The sequence below is a fragment of the Chlamydotis macqueenii genome, chromosome 1 (assembly GCF_036417535.1).
Source record: "Chlamydotis macqueenii isolate bChlMac1 chromosome 1, bChlMac1.mat, whole genome shotgun sequence".
NCBI classification, from domain to species: domain Eukaryota; kingdom Metazoa; phylum Chordata; class Aves; order Otidiformes; family Otididae; genus Chlamydotis; species Chlamydotis macqueenii.
Genome location: NC_141556.1, coordinates 21665614 through 21675801, shown reverse-complemented (window position 1 = coordinate 21675801; position 10188 = coordinate 21665614).

Genomic DNA, 10188 nt, shown 5'->3' with positions numbered 1-10188 from the left:
AAAAAGAACCACAGACACAAACTCCACACCCAGTGACAACTTCCCTCTATCCCAACTGGACAGATAAAATGTATGGATATAAAAATTAAAAACAACTGGGAAGAGGTCTTTATTATGAAACTTTTCAGGTCACCTTGGCATCAACTGATTTCACCTATAAAATCAACAACAAATATTAAGTTGCCCAATGTAATTAAAACTTCTGGTGGAATTTGCCAACTGAGCACAAAAATGTTTCAACAGTTTAATAGTAATCAGATCTTTTTAATCACAAATACCTGGGGGTTTTATTTAGTTTCAAAAATAAGTACCTACAAAATACAGAGAAATGTTTTCAACTTTGGTCATTTGATATATACTGTTGTGTTCAGTTAGTACAGTTAGTTCCAGTATCCCTTCTGAGAAAAAGTATTGACAACATATTTGAAAAAACCTCTCTGCCTAAGCAAGCTGAGAGCAGGACTGCCATGCCTTTTTGTGCAAAGAATCTGGAAAATATAATCTTAAATGGAGGAAGCAATAATGTTGTGTAGAGGCATTCTAAGTAGTTGGCTTAAGCTGCCGATTACTGTGGATGCTAATTTTGCAGTGCTGCCAGGATTTTATGTTAATGTTATTGAACAAAAAGCTAAAGTATTTTTTAATTTAAAACTACTGAACTATAAAATTGAACTATTAGACTTTCCATGGGTTTAAGTGGACAAAGAGAATATTATGTCAAAGGCTCAAATCAGTCACCTTCAAGCCATTACACCTTTTGAAATTTGAAGCAGTAAGTTGCTGTGGTCTATTATTTTAGGCTGAAGTCCTCCCATACTACTACCCTTAAATAAACTTTATTCTTCACTGCATTCAATGCCAAATATTAGCATAAAGAACTTCAAATGAATCCACTCCCTCTTTCTTCTGTGTGGTGCTCTCAGCCTGCTCAAAGAACTTGTTTCAGGGTAGCCTAATCACATGAAAACTGAGAACTTGGCCACCGACCTTAACCTTGCAATTCTCCACACCGTAGCAAACACAGGATTACAGTGTGGAGTGGAACAGGCTGCTGATATTTTGTCCTCTTTCTTGTCCTCTGACTGAAGTGCAAAACTGGAGCTGCTCTACCTGGGCATTTTGCATGTAGGTGCTGCTTCTGTTCTCTGCTTACTGTCTACAAAACAGACTACAAAGCAGTAAATGTGCTAATGACATTATCCTACCTGTGAGCCCAGCTGTGAAATGTGATGGCTTACTGACCTTATGTTACAACTGGAACAATAAAAAAGGAAGGGAATTTGGATATGACCCGTGGATTGGTGCTGTGCACTTTGCCATGTGATACACTTCGCAATGTGAGCTAAATCTAGGTCTTCCTCAGAGTATAAGAACTGGTGTTACATCCCCAGAAAACAGGGCAGGGCACTGAGGAGCCCTCAGCAGTGAGGCCAGGGCACAGAAGATGTCTCTTAACTTCTGCAGCAGACTCTGAAGCACGGTAGCAAATACAGAGCCCTGTGTATGAATTTAGACAAGTGTGTATATGTAGTTTTAAGGACCTATGGCATGTTTGTGGGAGCAAGCTGTGCCCCGTTGCACACATCACCAGGCACCACGCTTTTTCCTTCTGGCAGAACTGAGCCATCAGGTACATTAAGTGATTTTTCTGGCCTTTACATGTGTCAGAATTTAGAGACTGTAGCTGCAAGAGGAAAGATATATATACATATACATTTTAAAGAGCCTATCTATCTCATTTGCTGCTGCATGGTAAGTTTAAAAAGAGACCTAGACAGATTGCAATGCAGTCACGTGTGAAGATGGGACAGTGGACTGGATCAATGCTTTAATCAAAATGTTTGAGGTTTTTATTGCATTCCAATGGAGGAAAAATGCTTTTGAGGACCATGTGTTCAGCACTCGCAACCAAATAGCAGATGAAATATTTGATTCATTTGCAGCAGACCTTTGGTTACTTTCCAGAAAATGCTTGACTGTTTTTTTGATGAGATCACTGCTAAAGTTGTTACTGAGGACATATTGTGGTACAGGCTGAATGTTATTCCTACTTTAGCTTTGTATATTTTCTCCTTTTAAGGAAGAGTAGACGAGAAATCTTTTCTTCTTGTAGTGATGTAATCATTTAATGTTTGAATTATGTGAAGCCTGGTGTAGGGGATAAAGCCTACAGGAGACTAACTGGCACAGACTGGCAATTCATACAACACTGGATAATCTGGAGAATTTGTGTGTTCTCTAGAGAAAGGCCAGGCTTTCAGATATTTTGACCATTGAATCCAGTTGTTATGAATCATGTTTTTAGAAAGTGTAACTGGCAAAACCATGGAGCAGATCCTCCTGGAAACCATGCCAAAGCACATGGGAGATAAGGAGGTTATTGGTGACAGCCAACACAGCTTCCCTAAGGGCAAATCGTGCCTGACCAATTTGATGCTCTTCTATGACAGGGTCACAGCTTTGGTGGATAAGGGATGAGCAACTGATGTCATCCACCTGGACTTGTGCAAAGCATTTGACAACTGTCCCACACAACATTTTTGTCTCTAAACTGGAGAGACACGGATTTGATAGATGGATCACTCAGTGCATAAGGAATTGGCTGCATGGCCGGACTCAAAGAGTTGTTCAAGTGGAGACTGGTGATGAGTCACATTCTTCAGGGGTCGGTATTGAGACCGGCCCTGTTTAACATCTTTGTCAGTGACTTGGACAGTGGGATAGAGTGCACCCTCAGCAAGTTCGCCGATGACGCCAAGCTGTGTGGTGCAGTGGACATGCTGGAGGGAAGGGATGCCATCCAGAGGGACCTTGACAGGCTGGAGAGATGAGCCTGTGCAAACCTCATGAAGTTCAACCAGGCCAAGTGCAAGGTCCTGCACATGGTTTGGGGAAATCCCAAGCACAAATACAGGCTGGGCAGAGAATGGATCAAGAGCAGCTCTGAGGAGAAGGACTTGGGAGTGCTGATGGATGAGAAGCTCAACATGAGCTGGCAATGTGTGCTTGCAGCCCAGAAAGCCAACCAAATCCTGTGCTGCATCAAATAAAGTGTGGCCAGCAGGTCAAGGGAGGTGATTCTCCCCCTCTACTCTGCCCTGGTGAGACCCCACCTGGGGTACTGTGTCCAGTTCTGGAGCCCCCAACATAAGAAGGACATGGACCTGTTGGAGAAAGTCCAGAAGAGCATCACAGAGAAGATCAGAGAGTTGGAGCACCTCCCCTATGAGGACAGGCTGAGAGAGTTGGGGCTGTTCAGTCTGGAGGAGAGAAGGCTCTAGGGAGACCTTATAGTGGCCTTTCAGTACCTAAAGGGTGCTTGTAAGAAAGATGGGGAGAAACTCTTCAGCAGGGTCTGTTGTGATAGGACGAGAGGTAATGGTTTCAAAATAGAGGGAGGTAGATTCAGATTAGACATTAGGAAAACATTTTTTTATACTGATGGTGGTGGAACACTGGCACAGATTGCCCAGAGAGGTGGTGGATGCCCCATCCCTGGAAACATTCAAGGCCAGGTTGGATGGGGCTGTGAGCAATCTGATCTGGTTGGAGATGTCCCTGCTTCTTGCAGGGGGGTTGGACTAGATGGGCTTTGAAGGCCCCTTCAAACCCAAACCATTCTATGATTCTATGATTCTTTGGGAGTTTTTTTCAGTTCTGGGAGAAAAATAGCTAACCCTGACTTTGTACCTATTGTTGACGTCAGTAAGAATTAGGTGTAGCTGCTGAGTGCTTCATCTGAGTAGGACAGGAAATAGTGCGTCTCGGCTCCCTCTGTGAATGCTACCTTGGGCTGTGTGATCCTTATAAAAAAAAGTGGCATAAAAGTGGCATCTCTTTCATTCAGTTGTATGAGTCAGTGCATGACTTGGATGTGATTAATTTGGCGAAAGGAAACAGGATAAAGTAGTATAGGGCAGCAGAAAGTACATGGTAGATGTAAGCTCTAGTGACTACGCAACAAATCCAGTTAAGAAGAGATCATACGATATGACAAAATTAAACTAAGGCTGAAGAGCAAGTGAGCATTGCTCTGAGGCACTTCCTTTGTCCTACAATTTCATACAGAAAGCTACATGTGAGTCAAGCAGAAATCAGCTAAGGCCATATGTGTCTTATTTTTCTGTGACATTTGTCTGGTTTTTAGGATGTATTTGAAACACAGACGTATTTTGGTAAGTTTAGTGAGAGAATGATTTTGCAACAGCATTTCCTCCTGGATGGTTCCTGAGGCAGAGCTCTGGGAAGGTAATGCCGTATCTCCCCTGTTCCTGCCTGGCTTTGGTCTCTCCCAGCAGGGAAGCCTGCAGCAAGAAAGGACAAAAAGCAGTTCTGCTTGACTGTGGCTGAATATGGAAAATACCACAGATCTATTTAGAGGTAAAATGTGACGTACTGGTACATAAGGAATCTACTCTTCTCTCCAGTGTCTCCATAATCCTGTATCCGTGGATGTGCCCCCACCCCATAATTTCTTGGGCACAGTAGCTGGTAGGGATCAAACATTTGTCACCACTCAGTGCGTCTTGTAAAGGTGCTGAATTGGTAGCAGCGTATCTTGTCTGCCCTACCTGTGTATCTGTATATCTTGCATATGTTTACCTAAGATTTCAGAGTTTACAGCAGAAAAACATCTTTGTTGGAACCATACCCATAGGCATAAGATTCAGTAACGTTGTACCATGTGGAAGAAGGTTAACAGAGGGATTAAAAAGCAAAATGTTACTTCTCTACCAAATAGCAGCAGATGGCAGGGACTTGCAGGTCAAATTAGTTTCCTGTTGTGGGAGGAAAAAAATCAATGATTCAGAGTCTCAGTACTTCCTTATTTCAATTATGTTCTCTGGTTTCCAGAGAGAATTATTTACACATAACTTGTCTGCCATCCCTTCTTTCAAGAATCTCAGTAATCATAATGAAGCAACTCAGCTCCAAGAATGAGGTGAGAGAGATTATGTCTACCTGAACTGCTTACGTTGTTCTCAAACCAAATTCCCCTTGCCTCTACATGTAAGAATCTCTAAGCTTTCTTATAAACTGAGTTCTCTAGTGAAGCTTTGGCCTTTCAGAAATACTGGGCCCAGGTCCAGATAAGAATGCTGCTGTACAACCTTCTGTTTCATGGGTATAGTAATTACTTAAGCACTCAGTATCCTAAACATGTGAAAGTCAAAGACTCAAATCAAACCACTGGGAAAAAAAAAAAATGTTTCTCCCACTCTTTATACCTTTTTTTTTCCCACCTATTTAAATGACATATTCACCATTTCTTGTCCATTTTTTTTTCCCCGAAGTTGCACTATTTCTAAACATCTTTATTTGTCTTTTCTTCTTTTCATTGACTTTTGTGGATGTTTTCTTCACCTCGCTTTTCAAAACTAACACTCATAGTGGAGGCTAAGGAAAAGGATGGAAAGGAAGAAACAATTTCCAGTTCCTCTGCAGAGGAAATGTCCCTCTGTGGCCAGAGGAGTGCTACACAGTGCTGCTGATAGAAGGAGCATGCTGCAGAGCACAGCCAGGGTGTCATGGATGACGGAATTGCCGAGTGGCTGGAAGGTAGAAGTATAAAACCAAGCAGCATCAGGAGAAAGCTAAGAAGATGATGGCAAGTTTAAGTGTTTGGACAAGAATTTGAAGTTCACAATGTAAAACAGTCCTGTACACAAAAGATGAAATAATGGAAACCTTTCCTAGCAGACAAAGTGAGTCACAAAGTTTGGATAGACTTTGGTCTATAAAGGTGAAGAACAGAACTGAGCTTGTCCATTAAAGCCCCTATGTTCAGTTGTCTCCATGTCGGTGAAACATCAGGGTCTCCAATACAGTTAATAGAGATCCAGTCAATACAATCCAGGGATCCTTGAGAGCAATTCGACTGACGAGCTGTCCTGTTGGTTTCTGTTCTAGAGTGAGCTGACAGTATAGGCTAAATCTCAGTTGACTAAAATGGATCTCATTCTGGATACCCAGCCTAAGCTATCACCTGAGCTCTCTTTGCTGTCTACAGGAAGCAATCTGGTCTTGCAGGAGAACTCTCTCATTCCTAAAATAGGCTGTTGCCCCCTATTTTAGGCTAGCTATCTCACTGAGACTAAAGACTTGATTCTGTTGTTCACCCACAGGCATTCAGTGCCATTTGAGATATCTAAAGCTATCTTGTCTGGTTGCCAGCCACCACACCACAAAGTCATGAGTCTTCTATAGGTACTGTGTCATATCTGCCACATGTCAATGGAACTGAGCCTGAAGGTCTAATGTTAAGTTACTAATTGAAGTGACCCTCATCCTAACTCCTCACAGTTTGTTTCATGATGTGGGTGCTGGAATTATACAGCTCTGAAAACTAGTTTTCTGCTTCCTGATAAAAATGTCCCCGAGTGACTGTTTTTTTTTTTTTTAATCTTTGTGCATATCAACTAGGAAAAAAACCAAACAACCTTATGTCCTAACTGGAGAGATCACTGCTCCAGAATATGGTTTATAACAGGTGGTATGGTATAGACACAGGTTTGACACCTGTGACAGTTACTGATCTCAACTTTTTGGTAGGTTTCATGTAAATGCAGTCCATAGAGTCAAAGCAAAGTTACTATTTGCAAAAGTGTCTCAAGAAAAGACCTAAAATAGTATTTCTTCAGAGGTTGTATATACTCACTTAGAAAAATAACTTGGTTTGATTTGTTATGTACTCGCTGATCTTGTTATAATAGGTGCAGAAGTGTTAAGTGAAAATACTGTAGTGGGCTTAGATCGTGTTTTGTGTAGACTGGAGTGTGCAGCAAAAAAATGAACCGTCGAGAATCTGTGTGCATCCCTGTTCTAGAATATCCCTTGGTTTTAACAATTAAATAAATGAAAAACTTTGGTTTCTGTGTGTTGAAACAGATATTGCAAAATGATGAAAATAAAGGAAAAGTGGGCATCTTGTTTTAAATAGAAAGTAATTGCACAGCAACTTTAAAATGACTGGCTCACTCATGAAATTGAAAACCTCAGGTCAGTACTGGGCATAGCACAGGGAATTGTAGATTTTCTAATATTGGTTAGCTGGGGAGAAAAAAAAAGTTTTAATGGAAAGGACTAATGCCACAACCTTAGTGTTTCAGGTGTTGAAAGTCTTGACCCTGGCCATGGATCACATTCATAATTACATTCTTCAGACATGATCGTATTCAGAGCAAAAGTTCTCATCAAAGAAATGAAAAATACTCCCACTTACGTCAGACAGAAAATACAAATTTCCTTAATAAGTTAGTTTGCTCCAGGCCAATAAGGGCTTAAGGACATTACTCTGCCTGCTGTTCCATGTTAGTATTTTATCATATCATTGGGCCTGTAACATAACTAAATTATTTGGCAGAGGTATAATACTATTTTTCCCCACCTGACATCTGAGAGAATAAAAATAACGGGGTTTGGGAGGCTTCTCTGTGACAGTTTCAAATAAAGTTACAACAACTATAGGTCTAAGAAAAAAATGGATGACAGAGAGACATAAGCAAATTAAGTTGCACACTATTAGATATTCAATGCATTATACTTTAGTGGATAATGATTGCAACTAACAGCTGTTTTGAGACCACAAACATTACGGACTCGCTCCGTTTTTGTTTTTTTTTTTTGTTCCATGAACAAGTAAGTATTCAGTTATCAGAAAACACAATACAGTCTATTTGAATTTAGAAATGACTGCACTTTCTTCTATTTCACAGTGGATGACTTGTAATTAAAATAATTACTTCTACTAATGACAATGAAAATAAGCTGTGTATATATGTTTAATATTAGCAGAATATAATAAGCATTTTTTTTCCTTCAGAATTGAATATTCTACAGAATAAGATCTAGCCAAAAAAGAAAAGAAGACTGGTCTTTTCTTATTAAACTGTAATCTGGAAATCATCCAAAGATGACACTTACGTGGTAATTGACGTAGGGGTTATGAGACAACAAGCCAAAGAGTTATACAAAAGGTTGACACATCCGTCTGTGAATTGTATGGCATGTTTTGTTTTCTATGTTAAAAGAAAACTCCTCCAGAAAGTATTCAGAAAAAATATTTTAAAAGACAAAGGGAAATAGAGACCTAACATGCCTCATTATTATATTTTCTGTTGTTCTGTCTCTTTGTCCCAGTCTCTTCAATCAGGCCATCACAACATTTTCTTAACTTTGTCATTATCATACACAAGTGAAATATCAAAGATGAAAGAAGAGATAGAAATAAGATGACTGCAGAGTATGCATGTCATTTGGTTATGTCAGTAGTTGCTAATTAACTTATCCCATGTCTTATCAGTGTACACTGCATGTCATACATACAGCCCAGTGACGAGCTGTTCATCACATATTGTGTTGAAATTAACTGTGGCATCTTAAACCACAAAATCAACTAGCTTGAGAAGAGAATACTTTGAACAATTAATTCCTTCCACCATTGCAATTACTTATGTGTGCTGATAACCACCCAAAATTCTATAAGCCACGTCCTGTGTAGCTTGCTTATTCTCAGTGCTTCTCTCAGTTCTATCCCCCACAACAACGTATCAGTATATTGAATATGGATCTCTTGTGCTGACTAGGTTCTCCTTTATTGATTTTTTAAAATGTACATACTTTTCCATAAGCCTTGGAGAGTTTGCGCTCTGCCATCTCCTGAACAAGGAATGTCAGACTTATTTTCTTTTGTCTGAAGATATCATGCAAATAGAGAGATTTAAAGATACTAAGCTAAAAAATGATAATTTATTCCTTAAAAGAATAGTGAGAGAGTTTCTAATGTCAATTGAATTAAATAATCTGTTCCTTACTGACACAATCGAAACAGCATGGAGTTCTCAGAAATATAGACCCACATAATCCTTCTTACAAAGACTCTACTGGCGAAATAACTGGGCTTTTAAAATTGCTATGAACAGGATAGTTATTTTTGCATGAATGATAACCTCTTAAAATATCACCGTTTTTGTACTCCATGTGGTTGTGCCTGAGGAGGGAGCAGGGAGCAGGGAGCCATGTACCGGGACTCTTGGCTCTGTATACATCCAGAGCTCTGGCAAGCACATTTGCGTCTTTCCAGCTAGCACCTCATCACTTGTGATTAAAACTGAACAAAACATTTCTGATGATGTTTCCATTGGGCAGTGCTAGCTCTGTAGAATGAAAAATTTTCAGTAAACTGTGCCAATTGTGTCAGATCCCTGAGAGGGGTCAGTATCTGGGAACCAGGACCTGGTGGCCCAGGGGTCTCCATCTCCCCAGCAGCTGCGGTGCCAAGGGCCCACCCAGGCAGCCACAAGCGTGTTTTGAATTTTCCCAAACTGCAATTTTAAAAGTTCTTGTTATGGATCTAATTCCTATATATTTTGCTCTTAGATTTTTTTTTTTTTTATTTTCTCAGGGTATGCCTGCACTGATGGAAGTTCTGGAGTTGCTGAGTTTAAAAGGAGAGTTTGCACAGAGCTGCCATTGACTTATGCATGTGCAGTGGTGGAGAGCCTGTGAAAGCCTGTCACATCAGGAGCTGCAGCTCTAAGGCAGTGTTTCAATGTTGGAGTCAAACCAAAAAATGCCTGATACTTCTGAGTCAAAGAAAGTCTTAACTTTTCCGCTCTATTATAACAAAAACCCACAAAACCACTCACCATTTCATCTTGTTCATAATTATTCTCTCTGAGAAAAACATTAGTATCAGAATTTTTCCAAAGGCGTGGAAATTGTTTTTTTCCCCTCTTAACTTGACTTTTTCTACCTCAAAAATGTAGACATGATAGTCTAAAGATGTGAACACGCAGGTAATAAATAATGAGCAAAATCCCCCTCTCTGTTAAAATCCTATGAGGAGAGTTTTATCAGGGTGGGGATGAATTCAGAGGGGAGATGCTGCTGGGACAGTCACGTGCTCGCTGTCCCCTCGCTGTTGGAGTGCTCCTGTGTGGGCATGGCAGTGACAAGCTCATTTGTTACCCTTAAGGAGAAGTTCTGCTAAGTAGGCTGAGAGCAGTTTCTTAGGCAACAGCAAATGACTTAGAGGTTAGAAGTGACTCACCAGCAGACAAAAAGCGTTAATGAAAGCGATGTTTCTGTTTCCTTTAATGAGCGGGCTGCGAAGTTGTGGGATCTAGGCTTTCTGACTCCAGTTTGCTCCCTTTGACCAAAGGGAGATCTGGGGGAACTAGAGGATTA